Genomic DNA, 20,070 nt, shown 5'->3' on the forward strand with positions numbered 1-20,070 from the left:
TACTAGAGAGAGGCAAAAGGTCAACACATTGTACAGACAGCATTTCTCATCTCTTCCTACCCACTGAGAGTTGAGATTTAAAATACTAAAAATCAGTCCTTGGAAGATGATCCTGTTTGCAACTGAAGTGTTTATGAGGAAGTGAAATAAACATGGTGTGATTAATCAGGGGAGAGCTGGGATCTTTGCTTGGCTGGCATATAGACTCCCTTGTCTGAGATTAATTAAGTTTATTGCTGTTGACAAGTGGACTGTAGTATTTTCTGGCTAAGATAATGTGAACAGAGGCCAACACCAAGTGTCAACCTTCCCCGAGCCCCTGTATTGTCTCTCATTGTCTCCAGAGCTTGATAAGAACAAATGTCCATTGACCTGTTAGGACCGCACCAGACAGTGATATGTGCAGTCTGTTCCATTGAAGGGAGAGTTAGTTAATCAAAGTGAGAATTCTACAATGAGCATGTTCCAGCAAAATGGATTGTAATGGCTTTAATAAAGGGTGTATGTGGGGACTTAACCGGAGCTATAGAAGAACTTTAACCTTGACTATAACTCCTTGTACAAGTTCTTAATTGGGGTAGGGTGAGTGGGTAAGATTACAGTCTAAACATGGGCCACTCCTCAAACCCTTCAAGAGACAGGAAGATGGCTGCAAGTTTGAGGCCAGCCTGGTCTGCAGCAAGTTCTGAGCCAACAATTGATACTTATTAGTAAGACTCCATCTCAAAAACAGAGCAGCACTGTACTCAGTGGAATACCTTTCCCTGGGGAGAGGACACATTCACAGACAAATAACACCTCAGAGCAGTCCCAGCACCATGGGATAAGGACTCAGTACCTTTACATTTTGTTCCCCATTGTCTTCAAATGTGAGCACAATGGCTGCAGTGGATTAAGTTCTTGTCAACTGTAAAAAGTGTCTGGGCTGGGACATCTGTGAGGATCAGATTCCTGGTGTGAACAATGTGTGAGTCAGTTCATCCTTACCCATGACTGAAAAGTTAAAGGCAGCTTCCTTCAAAGACAGACGAGAATGGGGTGAATGGGTCCTTCTGCTTTGGGGACAGTCCTTCCCAAGATATAATGCAGAACTCTGATCACTGCCCTTAGTGGTCTTCTGTCCTTTCTCTTGAAGCTCAGCTTGCAGAAGTTTAGTTTCTGTGCTCCAGAGAACTGCTTAATCAGCAGGCTTGCTGATGTACCTCTAGAGTTCTAGCACTGGGGAGGCTGGGTAGGATAACAAGCCAGCCTGGGCTACTGAGCTACAATAGGCAGGCCTACCTTGGAGGTTGTGGGTAGGAGACCTGCTTTAGCTGTGGGTTTGTGTTTGCTTCTTTGCTCCCTGTCTAAACCCTTGTTTTGCTATTGGTGACATCCTCTAAAGCCCAGGTCTGTGCATGCCTCTTCCTCGGATGCTTTTCCAGCCTCTACCCCGTGTGTTTCTCTTCTTTTCTGAATTCCTATAGAATGCTTAAGAGATCTAACCTGTAATCTACTAGTTAATGTTTCTTAACTAGGCAGAGGGTGACCAGAAGACAGGACCACACTTCTTATGTTTCCATTCCAGCACACTTAAGCAGAGCTGGGTAGTCTTGGCTTCCCAGTACTTGTTGCGTTCCCATTTTTCTTCTTTAATTTCCTGCCACATTTGAATCATTGTTACAGACCAGAATGAAAAATGACAGGAAAGGGGACAGGTGCTGCCGTTTGAATGTCTCAAGTCTTTGAGGAGTTTGATAGAGCTATTGAACTTAATAAACAAGATCTGTTTGTAATTGAGCAGCATTTATCCAAGTAACAAGAGCAGGAAGTGTGTGGTAGCTTTTCACAGTTTTAGGAATCAACAAAACGAGTTGTAAAATTTTATGTGGCCTTTAAAAGTCCTTACTTGTTTATTTTGGCTTTTTGAGATAGGGTCCCAAATAGCCCAGACTAATCTTGAACGCACTCTGTAGCCAAGGCTTGTAAGAGGAATTGCTAAATGGTCTTGTAATAAAAAAAACAGAGCTAGATATTGGGGTCAATGCTGAAAGATCAGAGAGACAAAGGAACAAGCCACAGCTACCTCTTACCTCTAGGACTCCTCAGCCTGAAAAGGCTGTAGTTCCTGTCTCCTCACACCTTATATACCTTTCTCTGCCCAGCCATCACTTCCTTCCTAGTGCTGGCATTAAAGGCGTGTGACTTCTCAAGCAAAGGCATGAGATCTCAGGTGCTGGGATTAAAGATACGCCTGCCATCACTGCCTGGCTGTTTCTCTCTAAGACTGAGTCAGTCTCATAGAGTTCAGGGTGGCTTTGAACTCACAGAGATCCGGATAGATCTCTGCCTCCCAAGTGCTAGGATTAAAGGTGTGTGCCACCACTGCCTGGCATCTATGTTTAATCTAGTGGCTTGTTCTGTTCTCTGATCTTCAGGCAAATTTTATTAGGGTACACAATATATCACCACAAAGGCTAGCCTTGAAATCCTGATCCTCCTGCCTCCACTCCTGAGTGCTGGGATTACAGGTGTGCACAGCACTCTCAGCTGAAAGTTCTTATGTATTTAAACAGTTTCTGATTCTTCTATATTCAAACAGGATAACAGTGCAGGTGTGCCCTCCATGTTCCACGAGTTAGTTATTGCATCTGATTTTCAGGTAGTCCATGAGTAGGAAACAGGGGTCTCAGTGTTGGGTACACTGTGACCATTTTACCTCCCAGGTACCTAAAGGTCAGAGAGCTTACATTGTATCTCAGACTCTCAATGGGTTACTGCCAATGCTAGAATTTCAATCTGTCTTTTAGCTCTAAAAATTCTATTTTTTAATTATTTCATAGCTATCTCCTATTCTAATTTATAAAACAATGAAAATCTATCAGATAGGACAATTATCTTCATTTAACATAACATTTTGCTGAATTAATGGACCACACACACTTACTGAACCTTGTCGGTGGTCAGTGTAATCTGCTCTCTCCTCTGTATTCATTAATACATGCACTTCTGTCCTCAGAAGAACCTAGTGAGGCAGCTGCTGTAAGAACTGAGGCATGTACTGCTTAAATGACTTCTCCAGCATCAGACAGCTGCTGTTGGAACACAGGACCATCTTGATTCTGGGAGCTGTGCTTCGGCTGCTGTAACTCGGGCCTTTCTGGAGGCTTCGGGGGAAAGAGGTCTGGTGATCATGTTGAAAGGAATTGTAAAGTCCAGCCTACTGGAAAGAGACAGTCCGCATTATCAGGAGGACTCGGAGAAGAGCTACAGAGGGTAGACATTTTGCTTCCCAAGTTTCCCACATATGTCTTGGAAGCAATCATTTTGCTTAGCAGTTTGGAACTTATGCTCAGGTTCTGCTGTAGTAAAAGGAGCATCTTGGCATAGAATGTAAAAGAATATTTAGGAGAGAGAAAGAATGCTTAAGTCAAAATGCCTAGATGGAAGGAGTCCAGAGTGTGTAAGATCAAATATCCCATCGGAATATGGGTTCAGAATTACAGTTTATATAATTTGGGGCAAATCACTTATTCTTTTACTGGGGTGTATGCATCATTTAGATTATATATCCAAAAATGCTTTGTAAACAGAAAAGCTCAAACCCTTTTTCAGAATTATTCTTTTCTAAGCTCACATTGTCATAGTAGCTAGGACAGGACTTCTAGCTCTTAGAAGAAGACTTGGGATACAGTTTAGTGGGAGAGCATCTGCCTAACAATGAGGCCCTGGGTGGGTGGGGGTGTGGAATGGAAAGACAGTGAATTCTGCTTTGTATCTCTCTTGGTTCTCTAACTGGCATGTTAGAGCTGAAAATTCTTAAATAAGACTTTCTTGTTTGAATTCCTTCCTTCCTTCCTTCCTTCCTTCCTTCCTTCCTTCCCTCCCTCCCTCCCTCCCTCCCTCCCTCCCTCCCTTCCTTCCTTCCTCCCTTCCTCTCTTCCTCCCTTCCTTCCTCCCTCCCCTCCCCTCTCCTCCCCTTCCCTTCCCCCTCCCCTCCCCTCCCCTTCCCTCCCCCCCTCCCTTCCTCTTCCCTTCCCTTCCCTTCCCTTCCCTTCCTCCCTTTCTTCCTTCCTTCCTTTCAAGACAGGGTCTCTCTATTAAGCAGCTCTGGATGTGACTGTCATGAAACTACTGTGTATATAGACCAGGCTGGCTTTGAACTCACAGAAATCTATCTACCTGCCTCTGCCACTCAAGCACTGGGATTAAAGGTGTGTACCACCATACCCAGTTTGAATTTCTTTCTAGATTGTGTTTTACTTGAGGAGTTTAATGGAGTTCAATCAGAGATCATGTTTTTCTCCTTCACTTTATTATATGCCCCTTTGGATTTCTAAGTAAGTTCACTTTTTGTTTTTCTGACACATCCCTGGCAGAAAGTGTTTCTTTGGATAATTCCAAAGTGTTAAATTTCATTCACTAGTGTATTGGGCTTAAAAAAAAACTTTATTTTTTATTTTTTTATTCTGCTTACTCCCTCCAATGTGGCCATCTGTTTTTGGTTTGTTTTTTCTTGCTATTTTAAAAGAAATTTCTAGTGTATCATTCTGTTGATGTAATCACTCTAAATGTCTCCATGATAAAGTCTGGCTTGTGTGAAAGACTACCAAGGATGGAAAAACCTGCTGCTCCTTTGCATGCCAGAGCATTTCTACTGACAGGGAGGGATGTGGGAGGTGTTTTTCACCCTTGTCTCTAAACCCTTTGTCCTTCTGCACAGGGCCAGTGGTGTGAGTTTAAGGTTACTCCAATATATAAAGTATTGAACAAGACACTTTTTGAAAAGGTACTGAAATAAGTTTTTGCCTCATCTATTTGTCTGCTAGGATAGTGTTGTTATTTCTCTACAGCTGCTGTGTTTGTCTAGCAGCTGGTTTAGAAAGGAGGAACTGGGAGGTAAGGACCTGCTGTCCTCTGTCCTTAGTGATCCAAGCTTGTCCTCTGGCTTGTGGGACCCTGAGCCTTTAACCCTACTTTAGGGATGAATTAAGGACAGGTCTGTCATGCACCAGTCCCCGAGGAGACTCAAACTAGCACCCTTAGAAATGGTGCCAGCCCATTCCCCAAAGACTGAAAGCCATGGAGCCTTTTTCCAGCCTTGTGAAGCCCCGAGAGAGACATTGGAGAAAGTGTGTTCTCGGGGCAGCTTTCACCGTGCTTTCCCAGGCAGTTACCCTAATTAAGCCACGAATCTTTTCTTCCTAGGGTTATATGAAATTCCATATATTTTTTCTTGTTAGATTCTGTTACTTAAAATGTAGAGAATCTGGAGTAATGCGAAACTGGGAAAAGTGAAAAACAGAGTAGGAGTTAGGTTATCCTGACATCTAGAGGAGGTAGCCATGGCAATCACCTTCAAAGTTGTCATTCTGTCTAAGTGTTAACAGAGGGCTCGGATACTCTGTGGCATTAGTATGGACTAAATTGTCTTCCCACAAATTAACAAGTTGGAGCCCAAGTCCCAGTTGGACTGACTGTATTTGGGCCTTTAAGAAGATAAGGTTAGGGGCTGGAGAGATGGCTCAGCAGTTAACAGCACTGGCTGCTCTCTCAGAGGACCCTGAGTTCAATTCCCAGCACCCATACGGCAGCTCACAACTCCAGTTCTAGGGGATCTGACACCCTCACACAGATACCATGTAGGCAAAACACCAATGCACATTAAAAAAAAAGAAGAAGATAAGGTTAATTGCTGTAGTAGGGATGGAGCCTTAGTTCAATATGACTAGAGTCCCTGTGAGAAGAGGAGGGCACCAGAACACTCATGAACAGAGAAGAGACCTTGTAAGGATCCAGAGGACAGGTGGCCTACCTGCCAGGGAGAGTGGTGTCCAGAGAAACTTGCCTTGTGGTGATGTGAGGCTGCTCCCACACCATGGCTGTAAGGTGCAGCCACAGTATAAATAGCTACAGAACAGGGATTGTCACCCAGGCCATGAAAGACTTTTCTAGCAGTATCCCTCATTCTGCTTCAGGCCTGCCTTCCCCCACTGCTCCTCCAGGCAGAGGTAAGTCTCCTCCTTTCATATTCTAGGACTACTCTGCCCCACCTGTTTCTGTGCTTACCACACACACCCTCTTGTCAGCCCCTACTTCTAAATGATGAGCTGCTGCTAGGAGCTTGTTGTGAATCCTGGACTGGAATGACGGGCAACATGTGTGTTAGGTCCCCAGGGGTGTTTTCCTGGGAAGCACTGGCAGGGTGAAGGGCCTCAGAACAGCAAGAACGGTGCTCTACAGAGTATGATTTTAGAACAGCATTGAATTTTCACTTCCTTGAAGTAGAATTGTCAGGTTCTCCTGAGGGACTTCCAGTGGGTGGGGGAAGTACTGTGTACACTTTTTCAGGCATGCTATATGAGTGTATTTCCTTCATTCAGAGTTTGATGTTAGTTATATAGAAGAATATACCTTCTGTTGACTCAGCCAAGGTCTGTATTTTAAAAAATACTATTTAATTAACATCATGCCCAGTAAGTTAGAAGTTGATGGCAGTTGAGAAAAACCTAAGAAGGGCCAGAGCTTTGCCATGATTGGCAGACTAGTAGCAGACCAGGACTAGAACGTTCTTCTGGTTCTGCTGTGGTGGTAGCTTCTTCTTTTGGTCTCCATCCTGGGTGAGATGCAACAGTCATGACAGCAAGAAGAAGCATCAGTAATCAGTCCTGTCTTTTTTTTTTTTTTTTTTTTTAAAAAACAAAACTACCCTGGCCACACAGTAGATTTGAGGTAAAAAAGAAAGACCCAAAATCTAAACAAGTTGCCATAATTACTAAGCCTGGACAAAACAAATGCAACAGGTTTGAGGCCACCTGATCTCCTGCCCCATGTAGGCAGAACTCGCAGATCTGTCTGGCCGTAGATTCTCTGACCTGCAGCCAAACAGCAGAAGCCTATTCCTGAGCTGGCAGGTGAGGTGGACCTCCACTTCCTCTCATTCTTAGTACCATGGAATCTTAGCTGCCAGGGCTCTTAGTCCCAAACAAGATTGCTCTCATAACCTGGTGAGCAGGACTGACCCTGTTTCCCCTGTGTTTGTTCTTTGGCTACCTTCAAACCATTCTCCCAAACCTGCCTGCTGGCAGGATCTGACTGTGTAGCCCAGGCTGGCCTGGAGCTCCAGATCCACTGCCTCAGGCTTCTGAGCACTGAAAAGGCAAGTGCCACGAATGCTGTGATCAGAAACAAAGGGAGGAAGGGTTGATTTCAGCTTATAGTATCTTGGGATATAGTCTATCCCAGTGAGGAAGTCATAACGACAGGCACTAAGGGCAACTGGTCACATTGCATATCAGTCAGGAAGCAGAGAGTGAGAATGCTGCCACTGAGCTAGTTCCTCCTTTTGATTCGAAGTCTAGGACCCCAGCCCAGGGAATGGTGCTGCCCACATTCAGAATGTCTTCCCACCATAGTTAACTTTGTCAAGGTAATCTCCTTGCATGGCCAGAGGATCCTCTTCTAGGTGATTCTAGATTTATTGAGTTGACAAAATTAACCATCACAAGACATGACCAATTTTCTTTTTAATTAACTAATTTATTTCTCTTGTTTATTTATTTGGGAGGGGGAAGCAAGCCATGGCACATGTGTAAGTCAGACAGAGGACAGGGTAGTGAAGTCAGTTCTCTCCTTTCACCATGTGATTCCCCAAGAACAAACTTGGATCATCAAACTTGGTGGCAAGTGTCTTTACTGGTGGATCCATCTCACCATCCCCAAGCTGGTTTTGTAAAATTCAAAAAGATAAACTGCTTACAATATTACAACTCAAACAGAATAACATTAAGTCTTCAGACACCCTTACCCTCTTAGCAGAGGCCATGGTTTGGTTGGGAAGCTGTCTATAATGGTCTAAGGTACATCTCAGGACCCTGTATGTCCTAGGTGTCCCCTCCCCCGCCCTGTGGTGTGTTATGCTCTAAAGAGAAGATATTTTGACCTCATAAGGATTAGAATTGTTAGGTGGCAGGTCTGTGTTATTGGTTCCTTAAGGATTTCTGGATACTCTTGAATGGACTCTACCTCTCCCAATGCAGATGGACTCTTCAGAAGTCCTCAGAGCATGGAACTGATTTCTGTAGAGAAAAATGGTGGGAAGAAAATAGAGGCATTAGCCAGGCCACCAAGTAAGCATGATACTCAAGAGGAAAGAGGACAATAGGAAGAACATTAGAGCTTTTCAGAGTTTAGCCATGGGACTGGCAACCATGTAGGTAAGCATTAAACATGGCCTCTCATACACCTCCCCAGTTTCAGATCCTCCAGATTTTCTGGTATGGTAAAGTTTCATTATTTTCTTAAAAATAGAACTTAAATCAAATATACAATATGGATATAAGAGCTAGGTTTATTGAAATAATGGGTAAACCATAGGCAAGAAAATAACTGCTGAGGGGTTGGGGATCTAGCTCAGTGGTAAGCGCTTGCCTAGCAAGCGCAAGGCCCTGGGTTTGGGAAAAAAAACAAAAAACAAAAAAAACAAAAACAAAAAAAAACAACAACAACTGCTGAATGTCTTAAGTAAACTGACTAGTGAGGCCCCGCCCCTTCAGTGATGGATGCTAAGGAGCTTGCTGCTCTGCACTGCCTGTCTTCTCTGCTTGTGTGACAGTGCCCTGGTGCTGGTCTTGATGGTTTCTGTCCCTTTCTGCTTTGCATCTTGGCCCTAGGACAACCTTGGCAAACAGCTCATTGCACAATGTGTTACTAGTGCTTTGCTGCCTTATTATACAATCTTAGCAGCCCCTTCTCTTTCTTTCTCTCTATTGTGAACTTCAATTATCATCTTCTCTTTTGAGCTCTTCTTTCTCCTTCAGATCTGCTGTTTGGTTTCTCTTCAGACCTGTGTAGCCACATTTCTAAATGGTCTTATTAAATAAAAAACACGGAGCCAGAAATTTGGGTTAAAGCCTTAGAGAGATCAGGGAAATACGGAAAGCCACCAGCTAACCTCACCTCATGAACTCCAAGGAGAGCAACTTCCTGTCTACCCATGCTTATATGTGTTGCTTTTCTGCCCTTTCTGGCCCAGCTACCTCACTTCCTCTTCCTACACAGCTCTGTCACTGTCTGTCTGTACAGACCTCCAGGCCTCTATGGTTGGTACTGGGATTAAAGATGTGTGTCACTACACTTGGCTCTGTTCCTTAGTGTGGTCTTGAACACACAGAGATCCTGCCTGCTAAGGGATTAAGGGTGTGTGCTGCCTGACTTCTTTGTTTATTTAAAATGCCTGGCCTTTCCCCCTGATCTCCAGGCAAGCTTTATTTATTAACGCACAAATAAAATATCACCATGGTCGGCCCGGCAGTGGTGGCACACGCCTTTAATCCCAGCACTCGGGAGGCAGAGGCAGGTGGATCTTTGTGAGTTCGAGGCCAACCTGGGCTACAGAGCAAGATCCAGGAAAGGCACAAAGCTACACAGAGAAACCCTGTCTCGGGGGGGTGGGGGTGGGGATTATATATATATATTATATATATATTCACCACAGACATGGATCCTCTTCCTGTGGGCTCACAGTGGCCTCTGGCAGTCTACTTTCATCCTGCCTTGCTCTATGTTAGAACTGGTTCTATATGTCATGGTTTTCTCCATGTTTTTCTTAAGCTTTGGAACAAGAAATGGCTTTTACTACTGTGCTCCTCAGAAGACTTGTCTGGGCAGAACATAAGCTCTTCTGTGGGCCTCCTGGTCCTTTCACGTTACTCAGCACATCATTACTTCACTGCATGTGTGTTCAGTTTGTTTGGACCACAAATAGCATCAAGGGCTTTCAATGCAAATAATACTGTAGGCATGAAAGAACAGATGAAAGAGTGGGTATAGTAATACATCAAGTGTAGCACCATAAATCTGTGGTGCTTTGGTAGCATTTTGTTTATATCCAGTATACCACAGTATATATGTAGAAACAGTTACATTGTGGTTGGAATATATGACTGTTAACAGAAAAGGTCTCACTTTTGGTGTTCTATTTAACTCCATGCCTAGGGGAAAATCAGTATTAAAAAAAGAAAGTTCTGGAGCCAGTGGGATGGCTCACCAGATTAAGGCACTTGCCACCAAACCTGACAACCTGAGTTCAGTCCTTGGAATTCAAATAGTGAATGGAGAAAACTGACTCTCTATACACATGTACTATGGCATATGAACCGTGTGGTGTTTGTGACCCACCCCTCTCCCCACAGGAACATGTAAATTTTTTTAAGTTCTATTTGGAGATTGGGGAGGATACTTTTACTTCCCTCCTAACTCCTAGGTCCAAGGCTGTGCTTTCCCATTGGGAGCCTTGAGGCCGAGCGTCTGTGCAGTTGGATGCCTTCCTTTAAACAGAGGGTTTAAATGTTCCTGTCTGCTTCACAGAATGGTTTGAAAAATGAACAGCAAGGTTTCTGGAGAAATTTTGTAAACTAGAGGGTGGTGCTGACATAACAGCAGAGGTTGTGGGGGGCAGGTCAGTGGTATAAACAGTGGTTTGGTATCCTCTACTAACTAGCTGAATGGTGGGAGCGACTCTGTGCTTCAGCTTTTCTCCTAATACAAATAAAATAATGATGATAAATGTGAAGATGCTGACACATAGTAGGTGCTATGCAAAGAGGTCCTCATCAGGCGTTTATCATGATGTTACACTATTTGGCTTAGTTTCTGGGTAGTCCCCAAATGGGTTTTGCAGTGGAGGCAGATATCTGTAAATGAAGTTAGTCTATTTTCTCATGTATTTTTGGCCAACTGTTTTATGTATGTGCCAAACTTAGAACTCCTGTTTGAAAGCTTTGTCTTTGATTTACAGAATAAACATTCTAAGATGGGGATTTATTGGTGAGTCACTGGTGGAAACAAACTAGTGAGTAGTATCTTCCTTAGAACACAGAAGCCACAGATGGGAGTCACATGTAGAATGGAAATAATTAATAGCATCATTAACAAAAATTAGAATATCAATTGTAATAGTGTGTGTTCAAACTTTATGCCCCAAATATTATGATTTGAACATATGACCAGCAAGAAAATTATTGGTAAGCTGCATTATATTACTTTCCTGCAGGTGTGTTATGTGTTTATACCTGTGTCACTTTTCAGTTCAGAGTGGCCACATTTCAAGGGCTCAGTGATCACTTGGAACTTGAGACTGATCCCTGATAAGCTGAGTCCCAGAGAGTCACTAAGACAGAGATTCCCTAGTACCTCGTTGCACCCAGCAAAAGGGTTCAGAAGTACCGGGCAGCCATGTCCAGTCACTGGGGCAGACCTTGCTGTGTGTTAGGTTCCCTACACGCTTGCCATCCCAGCATGCACTGCAGTGATGGGAACATTGTGAGCTCCCTCCCCTAGCCAGGGGGAGAAGGCTGCAGCAGGGCTTCAGCAAGTTTGCATGCTCACTCTCTCATCCCCTTTCTTTCAAATATTTTAATTTTAATTAAAATATAATTACATCATTTCTCCCTTCAACTCCCCTTGTCCCCCACATTCATGTTTTTTTTTTTTCTTTGTTATTGTTACACGTGCACACATGCACATGCTCAGAAGTTTGTTCTGTCTGATAGGAAGGACTTCTTTGGGAGGTCAGGAGTCACTTTGAAAAATTAATGGTGGTTATAAACCCAGGCCCCTGAAAAAAATCACACTCTTAAGCTGAAACATTGTATTAACTCTGCATTTTATGGCCCTGAAGCCCCTGTTCTGTAACAGTGCAAGACAGTGTGTTGAGGGTATGTGCCCTAGGCATCGTCAAAGTTTGAGATGTTTACAGAAAATATTAGTATGAGTGATTAGCCTGGCATGTTTTTGGTTGTAGAGCAAGAGCATGCAGCAGTAATGTTTTAATTGGCAGTCACTGTCCCAACTGACTACTATTGAATGAGTTAAAATAGCCCTCCCCACTTATATTTGCTTTGTGATATATCATTGGCTTCTGGCTCTGTCACATGGAAGAATAGGACAGGTGATGAGACAGGCCCAGGGCAGCAAGATGAAGAAGCTTGCCAAGAGTCCCACGGGGCATGGGCCTGCAGCCAAGTCCTCTGGTCTCAATATCCAGGCTTTTCACACCGTGCTTCCAGACAGCTTCCTCCACCAGCGCCTCAAGGCCTTTGTTGCTCAGTTTGTTGGTGGGTTACTAGAGCATATCTCATCAGGCTGTACCCCACAGAAACTTCTCCATGGGTGTCATGGATCCAGAGTAGGGAAGGAGGGTGTCACCAAGGCATGGCAGGAAGGGTTTCACAGACAACCTGAGTGCTGTGGAGCAGTGTGAGTTCCCTATGTGTTCTCCTGCTTGCAGGGTTCCCAGGGCATAGTTGACAAGGTTTCCTGGAGTTGAGGTTAAGAGCAAAGACAAATGGGCACAGAAGAACCTCGCATGTGCACTTGGTGAAAGAAGCCCATCTGAAAGGCTGCACATAGGGATTGCAGCTGCTTACCATTCTGGAAAACTACAGAAAACTAAGTCAGTAGCTGTCAAGAAATGGGTAGAAGGGACAGGTCCTCAGAGTGCAGTCTTTAAAAATTTTAAGTTCATAGCAGTATTGAGAGGGAGGTATGTATTTCCCATACTCCCCACCCCTACATATGCATATCCTCCTCCATTATAAACAGCCCCCCAGTGGAATATATAGTTGTTATAATCAGTGAATACACATGGATACTTTCTACCCACCTGATTCCATTTATTCTTAATATTGTACACCTGTAACACAGATCTTAAAAGGTCTTATTAATAAAAACAAACCCAGGAGCCAGGTATTTGGGTGAATGCTGAATGATCAGAGAAACAGAACAAGCCACAGCCACCTTACCTTGCCAATTCCTCAACTGATCCTGTTTACTCAGACTGGAAGCCTCTGTGTCCTCATCCAGAATGAATCTCAGCTGAACTGTTACTCAAAAGCCTAAAAGCTTAACCAGCTCTAGTTCCTGGTCCTCCTCACACTTTAAATACCTTTCTGCTTTCTGCCATCACTTCCTGGGATTAAAGGTGTGAGTCACCATTTCTGGCTGTTTCCAGTGTAGCCTTGAACTCACAGAGATCCGATGGATCCCTGCCTCCCAAGTGATAGGATTAAAGGCATGTGTGCCACCATTTTCTGGCCTCTATATCTAGTGGCTGTTCTGTTCTCTGACCCCAGATAAGTTTATTAGGGTGCACAATATTTTGGGGAACACAATATCACCACATATACCCAAGTGTCTTTGGGTTTGGACAAAGATAAAGTGACATGTGTCCATCATTATAAAAGGGATGGGCTATGCCTGTTGTGGGGGCAATAATACATGGCAACTATCTGCCAAAACTTCCATTTTGCTATGTGTCTAAAATTCTTTTTCCTTTCTTTTTTTCTTTTCAAGTCTTTTTTAAGAAGGGAAGGGGCTGAGGAGATGGTTCAGCAGTTAAGGCTTTCTGCTCTTGCAGGGAACTAGAGTTTGTTCCCATCATCCCCATCAAGTGGCACACAATATACATAATTAACAGTAAAATAATTTTTAAGATTTAATAAAAAGGGAAAGTGAGGTTGAGTAATGAGAGCCAATGGCCAGGTTAAGACCCAGACTTTGAGGACACTGAGGAGCTGGGAAATGGAGAATCTGGGTCTCGGTGCTGTCTAAAGGCAAGCTCAAGGCTAGTGGCTTTGAGAAGAGCTTATAGGAGTGAGCAAAGCTTAGCAGCTTTCCATGTCTACTAATATAGAAAGATTTGACTGACATATACAAACCATGGGTTCTAGACCTAGATGATAGGAATAACATTTTTTAAAAACAATAAACTCAATAGAACAATGGCTCCTTGTTAGCTAGACCATACTAATTATACATGAAACTGGAATTCAGTGAAGTTGAGTCCTGTGAATAGAGAAATAACTGTCAGGTGGCCCAGTGTTTCTAAGGTACTGGAGATGGTATGGAATGTGGTTCCACCTCTCACTGCAGGGTCACATTGCATTGCAAGCCAGTGAGAAGGTGAGAGGGATCTCAGTGACTGACTAGCTTTGTGATAGAGACAATGTACCTCTTATAGACCTTGGTACTGATGGCAGCTGTGTGCTGTGCAGGGATCTCTGTAATTGCTTCTAACACTGTTGAGTCCTCTGAGAACTGCTTTAAAAAAATCCTATACATAACAAATTGTCATCGGTATAGATGGTCGTTAGCATCATTAATAGAGTGCTACCTGAGCACTCTCCTCTCTAACAAGTGTCTCTGATTGGTGATATGCTCTACTGTTTGAGTCTTTCCCAATCACTGCTTCCTGAAGCCTTCACAGCTGGGTAGGAATAAGACAGGAGACTGAGGCAGAGAGGTCAACTTCAGAGAAGCCACACTAAGAGTACTCAGCATGACCCCCTCATCCTCAGGATGAGGAAAGCAAGGTTTCCAAACAGAGCAGACAAGTTTAAGTTGGCACCTGTCTCCAGCTGCCACATCATTGCCAAGGACTGTGGCTCCCCATAGCCAGCTCAGCACACCAGAATACAATCTATGAAGCTGCATTAAATTAACAATTTTGTTTGAAAAAGCAAATTTGAACAATTTTTTGAAAAGGTTTCAGTGTTTTAGAAAGTTAATTCCTTAATATAGTGAGTATATTTCCTTTCTACCAGGCTAGGAAACTATGCTTTACCAGCTGCCTCCCTAGTAACAGTTTTTGTTGGCCACATTTGAAACGGTACCATTGGCTTTAGGAAAAGAGCATTTTAAAATAGAACAGACTCCTGTTTTTAGAACAGTGTCTTCCTCAGGAGGGACAGCGATGCTCTGAGGCCAGGTAACTGTCCTGAAGTAGTTACTCCTGTGCTGGTGCAAACACAGGTGTGAAGTCCCCCCCCCACCCAACCCCCAGCCTTTAACTCCTAGTCACACTTCGGTTCATGGCTCCTTTAAGTGCTTGGTCCTGACTCTGGTTTATCCAGTATCTCATGAGTCCCTTCCAGAGAGACTGGCAGGCCTGCTTCCATGAGCTGTGGGGGACCCAAGGAACAGACTTGCTTAGAGCTGCTGTGAGGTTCTGCACTGTGGAGTTTATCATGGAGTTCTGCCCTTCTTGGCACAGGGCTGGGACCCTGGCCATCACATTTCATTTTGATAGGCCTCAGAAATTCTGAAGACTGATCTTTGCTTGTCTGCCTTTGCTGCCATGTGATGGTAATGGAATTAAACAAAGCATGTGAAATGGGCTATCTTAAATGTAAATCATCACCAGAATACTAAAGGTGTTACATCTAATTCAGAAATGTACTGGCAGCTGCCTGCTTCTTTCCTTGACTCTTTTCTCCTCCTCCATTCTCCTCTCACTGTCTCTGTCCTAAGCTGCAGTGTGTTTAAGGGGCCTTGGAGCCTCAGGCAAGCCCCTGCCCAGCCCCTCATCCCCCTGCTGTTTCTCATTTACTGAGGTGCAGTCCCCTTTCTTGTTGCAACAAGCAGAAATGTCTTAGCATTGCCAAATGCCTCCTAAAGGGAAAAGCACCTTTCTCTCCAGTCTAGATGAGAGCCATGCTTTATAGACTGTAGGGGTAATAATAAAAAGAGAGCCCACTTGATGAAATTATTTTGGAATATGATATTTTCTAGGACTTGGTCTGTAAGTCCTCCTGTGGCCTTATTCTTTCCTGCTTTTTTGCAGCCATCTTTCTCACTGTCCAAACTGAGGAAAGGACTCTGCTTTTGTTCTCGGTCACCTCCTTCATTGTTCTGACCCCACGGTTTATATCTGATTGCCTTTATTAAGGGACTGGACGACATAATACTTAACTTGATATCCATGGAGTTTATCTTGCAAGGCATCATTGAATAGGTACCCAGGTGTCCGTTAGGCAAATGTAGTAGTCAGGGTTCTCCAGAGTAAGAATTTATAGAATAAATCAATCTCAATCTCTCTCCTCTCTCTCTCTCTCTCCTCTCTCTCTCTCTCTCTCTCTCTCTCTCTCTCACTCACTCACTCACTCACTCACTCATATAAAAGGGGGATTTAAGAATGACTTGTTCAGTTGGAGCCTCTGGTTGGCCCCTGCACAGTCCAGAAAGTCCCCATCCCTCCCTCCCTCCTTCCCTCCCTCCCTCTCTCCCTCCCTCCTCCTTCTCTCTCTCCAAACCTCAGAGAATTTCCCAACCAAAGAAAGGTACCAAAAAGTCCAGTTCCACATTCTTGGTGAATATTGCAACTTCCTCCCCTGATGCTGCCAGCCACTCTTAAGGAAGAGACTGGATTCTAAGTACTCAGCTTTTGACCATCCTTGGGCACAAACCCAGCTTGTGGTGGACACATTATCATCTCTTGCCTACACTCTATAAAACCTCTCTGCTTTAGTTCAGGTGCTCGATTTCTCTGGCCTCATTCTCTGAAACTGGTAAACCCACCCAGGAGTTGCTTTGCTCAGTATACTTGTTACTTTTTCAATTGGACTTGATCTGACTTACTGTGGAGAAACTTATTATCAGGGATCAGAAAACCTATTATGACCTACAGGCTGTGATCTACCTAATCTAACAATGGCTGCCTCTGAATGGAAAGTCCAAGAATCCAGTAGTCGCTCAGTCCACTAGGCTGGATATCTCAGCTGGTCTTCAGTATATGCTGGATCCTGAAGAAGAAGGTTCTAATAATGCCAGGGAAGGAGTGGATGTGCTAGCAAGATAAGAGTAAAGCTAAGGCTGTCAGTGATATCTTTTCCGCCAGTGTGTGTCTGTGGTTAATGGATGGGATGAGTTATGGAATGAACCAATGGATTCTTGAACTTCTCTGAGGCTGGTGTGGGCCTGTGTGACCTTGTAAAATAGTCTTGGCAACTTTTTCCTCCAGCCATATCCCAGACTTCAGAAACCAGGCTTGTTTCCAGCCTAATTAGAGCAGTAGATCACCCCAAACATCTCAGAACAGAAGCAAGATCTTTACAAGAACCTGTTTGGTTCAATTTTCCTCCCCATTTTGTCATCAAAAGGGCTGAAATTCAGGAATGTAAGATAACTTTTCCTGCAGAAGTCTCTGAGACTGTTATCCGAAAGACCAGAAACCCAGTAAGGAGAGTTTATCTCTGAAGGAGGTACCAGCACTCCTCAGCAAACACAGTGCTGGCTTAAAGAATTTTGACCAAGTAAGCATCTGAAGCCTGGCTTCCAAATTCAGTCTGCACAGTTTGACACCTTGGACACAAGTCTTCTTTGCATGACTTGAGTCTATTTGTGAGGCTATAAGGGCAGAGACAGTCAGTAGAGTTGTTGAGCCATCCTTGGCAACTGCACAATCAGAATGAAAGTAAGTCATTGAATCCAGTCTCTTCCCTCAAGGAGAGGTACCCTGCAGTTAATTACGTTTTGATTGCCACCATTGAATCCAAATAATTTCCCCCATGGAGCTTCCCCCTTATGAAAGTAGGAAGTGTCCTATCCATGTCTGGACTCTAGTGTCAGCACAGTGCCTGATCCAACTTTACTCTTTCAGGTCACGGATGACTTTGTTTCCACTGAGCTCCGTGCCATAGGTCCAGAGCTAGTGCTCACATTGCACACCTTCCTCAAGACCTGGGCTTCACAGCCCTGCTTTCCTTGGCCTTTATTTCAACTGTCTCAACACCTTCTAAGAATATTTCTGGTTGCCAGCACCCCTCTTAGATTGTGACATCAAAACTAATCTTGGTGCTCCATGTGCTGTCTAGCCTAGGCAAGAGAATGGGTTGCCTGTTTCATAGAGGAAATGATTCCCTGCCTCAGGGTACCAGCAAGTTTGTCATGTGTGTTTACAAGTTCTCTTATGGGAGGTTGGGTACTTGGATAGAGTCCAGAAACAGATCCAGAAAAAAAGCATGTCAACTGATGTTCACCAGAGGCATGAAGGTGACTCAATGACGATAGCTTAGCTTGACAGAGGGCACCTGAGTGCTCAAACATTGTACACAGACAGATCTGGTAGGGAAGAAGGAAGCTCACCAGACAGTCAGTGAGCTTAAGGTTCAGTGAGAGATCCTGTTTCAAAAAATAAGATGGAGAGTGATAGAGGAAGACATTGTCCTGTGCGTGCTCACAAATACATGTGCAGACACACCACACACGTACTTGGCAGTAATGAATCAACTCGGGTTTTGAATTGAGCCAAAGACTTGGACCCTTTAGTCAAGAGATATACAGAGGGCGAATGAGCATGTGACAAGATGCACAGAACCATTCATCACTAGGCAATGCAAATTAAAATTACAGTAAGATCTCATTATGCACTTATTAGAATAGCAGACAGGAATGTCCCACAGTGGTAGCTTTCCTACAGGGCTAGAAAGAGCAGAGCAGTCCAGCTACTGTCAGTGAAATCTCTAATTAACTAACTGGCCATCCTGAATGTTTACTCTCCTGACAGGGAAAATCTGTGTGTGACTATTTCCAGCAACCCTATTTACAACTATCAAGAATGGTAAGCTATTCAGATGCCTTTCAACTATATGGCTGAATACTATGTACTGCATTCGTATGGTGAAATACTATGAAAAAGACACAAGAAGCCACTGTGCTTACTAGTAAACACAACAGTTTTGGTGAACTCAGGTATTTCATGCTAAATGAAGAAAGCCTGTGTGAAAGGTTGCATAGGAGAGGATCCCATTAGTGTGGCATTCTTCAGTAGTAGCATTTCGAAAATGGAGGATGGATTGGTGGCTACCAGAAAGGGGTTTGTATGTGTGACTGCCATGGGTGAGCCAGAGGGTGTGTAGGGGTTGAAACGTATGTATGGAGCTTTCTATAGTGCAGCTACACAAATGCTACATTTGTAGAAAGCAAATCCAACCTAAAAGCTCAGAGAAACAAACAGTCCCAGCAGTAACCAAACAGTAGATGATGAGAACTGGAGCCTGGTCATTATTCTCCTTTGTATTTGTTTGGTTTGAAATTAGCCAAGTCCAGCTGATGTGGAACTCACTGTGTAGCCTAGACTGGCCTTAACTTGGCAGCCATTTTCATGCCTCTGCCTCCCGATGCTAGGGTCATAGGTGTGCACCACCATGCCTGAGTTTCTTTCATCCTTTTTAAACCCACTGGAGTGTTGTGAGGAGGCCCGAGGCTTGGGAAAGAGCTTTTGGAATCAGTGGCTTTCAGGTGGGGTTAGTTCTTGAGCTTGCCTTGATGCCAGAGAGCACACAGCAGCTGCTATATTCTGGTGACCTTTTCCCTCAGAAGTGTGCTGGCCTCATTGTGTTTCTGTTTACTCTCTAGACAGCTGAAGTAACTTGAGAATTATCAGCTTGGGCAAGGCTCTTTCTAGTGAAGATTATTACTGATACAAGCCAGGATGGTGGGATGGCTTTCTTCAGCCATCTTAAAGCCCCACTCTTCCTTATAACCCACTTGAAAATGTTTATATTTTCATTCTGCATTTGGGGGCAGTTTTTAACCATAACTTTATTGAGATACAATTTACATATTATAAATCCACCCATTTGAAATGTATAATGGGATGAATTTCATCAGACTGCAACTGGTCATGGAGCATTCTTATTCAAGAGTAACTACTCATTAGTGTGATGGCTTTGCCTTCAGTTTTTTTTCCCCACTGGTTCAGAGGTCCCTAGTGTCTGTGTCATACCCTCACTCTTGAATGTACTGTTGCTGCCTTCTGTTCTTTGCAGACAAAATACCCCAAGCACACACAAAATATGCTGTGACTTAAATTTTTGTTCTAAAGTTGTAACTATGCTTTCTTTAAAAGTGGCCATTAATTGTTGTTGCATATTCAAACTCAGCCTTTAGGTAATAAGAAACTTCACTAAGCAAATACAGTGGCCCACTCTTAAACTCAGCACTTGGGAGGCAGAAGCAGGAAGATCATGAGTTTGAGGCCAGCCTAAGCTACTTATAGAGACCGGAGAGGTGGCTTAGTGGCTGCTTTTCCAAAGGGCCCTAGTTCAATTCCCAGCACCCACATGGTCACTCACAGTCATCTCTAACTACAGTTTCTTTTTTTCTTTTTCGAGACAGGGTTTCTCTGTGTAGCTTTGGAGCCTGTCCTGGATCTTGATCTGTAGACCAGGCTGGCCTCGAACTCACTGAGATCCACCACCTGCCTCTGCCTCCTGAGTGCTGGGATTAAAGGCATTCACCACCACCACCTGG

General features: G+C 43.9%; 1 protein-coding gene across 3 annotated transcripts in view; it reads left to right on the forward strand.

Moving 5' to 3' along the window:
* Window positions 1-20,070, forward strand: part of Evl (Enah/Vasp-like) — a 150,765-nt gene that overhangs the window by 54,984 nt on the left and 75,711 nt on the right. The gene's annotated exons all lie outside the window — the stretch shown is intronic.

The sequence above is a fragment of the Onychomys torridus genome, chromosome 14 (assembly GCF_903995425.1).
Source record: "Onychomys torridus chromosome 14, mOncTor1.1, whole genome shotgun sequence".
NCBI classification, from domain to species: domain Eukaryota; kingdom Metazoa; phylum Chordata; class Mammalia; order Rodentia; family Cricetidae; genus Onychomys; species Onychomys torridus.